Source organism: Mirounga angustirostris, unplaced genomic scaffold (genome assembly GCF_029215605.1).
Source record: "Mirounga angustirostris isolate CCGP_5_RB_7025 unplaced genomic scaffold, mMirAng1.0.hap1 SCAF_15, whole genome shotgun sequence".
Classification (NCBI taxonomy): Eukaryota; Metazoa; Chordata; class Mammalia; order Carnivora; family Phocidae; genus Mirounga; species Mirounga angustirostris.
Window position 1 is genome coordinate 12,911,733 of NW_026991723.1, and position 1,958 is coordinate 12,913,690.

The following is a 1,958-nucleotide window of genomic DNA, read 5'->3' on the forward strand; positions in this document are numbered from 1 at the left end:
ATACTTAAGTATTCCTGGTGGCACCTGGGTGGCTCAGTCGTTAAGCGTCTGCTTTCAGCTCAGGTCATGATCCCAGAGTCCTGGGATCGAGCCCTGCATCGGGTTCCCTGCTCCTCGGGAGGCCTGCTTCTCCCTCTGCCTGCTGCTCCCCCTGCTTGTGCTCTCTCTCTCTGTGTGTCAAATAAATAAATAAAATCTTTAAAAAAAAAAAAAAACTTAAGTATTCCTTATAATACAAATGAGGTCAATACATGTTCAATGGAGGGACAAGTTATAAAATGTGAAGGTAGAGTATTAGAGGAACAAGATGAGGATTCTAATAAGTGAAAGTTGAGCCAAGTGCCGTCTAGAGAGCAGAATACAGAAATCACAAAAATAGATGGTCTTTGTGGTTAATAGGATTGTGTAGTATATTTGGGTATCAATGAGTAGTTCTTTTGGCTGAGCAGTTGATGCTTGAGGATGTAGGAAGGAACAAAAAAATACATTGAGCCTAGATTGGGGATGTCTACTTCCCCCTCTTATGCCCACTGCTAACCATTCTTCCTGAGTTTGTATGAAGCCTCAGAATCCTACCCAACACAATTCTCTAAGAAGCCACCATCAGTCAGTCAGTCTTTGGCACTTGAAATAAAACCACTTGTCAGAGTCAGGGAAGATGGCAGAGTAGAAGGATCCCGAGGTTACACCCTCCCAGAGATACACCAAGGCAATAACTACACATACTGCAAATTCACTCTAAAAACCACCTGAAGATTGAAGAACACATCTTCCACAGCTGGAGTCATAAAGAGAAGGCCATATCGAAAATGTCGGGAGAGAAAGAGATGCAGCTGGGAACCAAACACCCAGCACACCTACCTGCAAAGTGGGAAGGAGAACACAAGCATGGAGGAGGGAGGGGATCAAGCCCTGGGGTCCTGTGTTGAGAAGATGAGTACCCATAACATCTGGCTTTGAAAATCAATAGTAGAGCTTAACTCTGGGGAGATAGAGGGCTATAGGAAACCCAGTCCCCACCCTTAAAGAGCCAGCACAAGACGCAGCACAAAAGTAGCAGTTTAAAAAATGCCTGGGTTATACATAAGGAGATTCGTTGGCTAATTTTAGGATCTGTGCCAGAGGGACAGGGATCTGTAGGAGCTTTCTATAGGAACGGAAGTGTTGGTGAGTGCCATTTTCTTGCCCTCCTTTAGCATAGATAGCTGAAAATTTGCAGGAGCCAGCTCTGACACTCTCCATTTACCTGGCTAACCCTGCTCACCCCGCCCTGCTTGTCCCTTGTGGATCCACCCTGGCAGGCTCCCCTCCGAAGCTGCTCCCACCCTGCCACATCTGGTGGGCAGCCTCAGTCAGGTCTGATGCCCCTCCAAAGCAGAATACCCATTCCTTTCAAGTACATGTGGAATATTCTCTGGGGTAGATCACATGCTAGGCCACAAAACAAGTCTCAATACGTTTAAGACTGAAATCATGTCAAGCATCTTTTCTGATTCCAACAGTATGAAATGGGAAATCAATTGCAAGAAAAAAAAAATCTGGAAAAACACAAACACACAGAGGCTAAACAACATGTTACTAGACAAACAATGGGTCAATAGAGAAATCCAAGAGGAAACAAATAATATCAGGAGACGAAAGAAAATGCAAACACTTACAGCTCAAAATCTTTGGGACACAGCAAAAGCAGTTCTAAGAGGGAAGTTTATAGAAGAAACAAGAAAAACCTAAAATAAATAATCTGACTTTATGTCTAAAGACCAACAACAACAACAAAGAATAAACAAAGCCCAAAGTTAGTAGGAGGAAGGAAAAAGAGAAGTCAAGAGGGGAAACAAATGAACTAGAGAGTTAAAAAAAAAAAAAAAAAAAGAAATGGAGTTAAGAGGTGGTTCTTTGAAAAGATAAAGTTGACAAACCTTTAGCCAAATTCATCAGGAAGAAAGGAGAGGACTTGA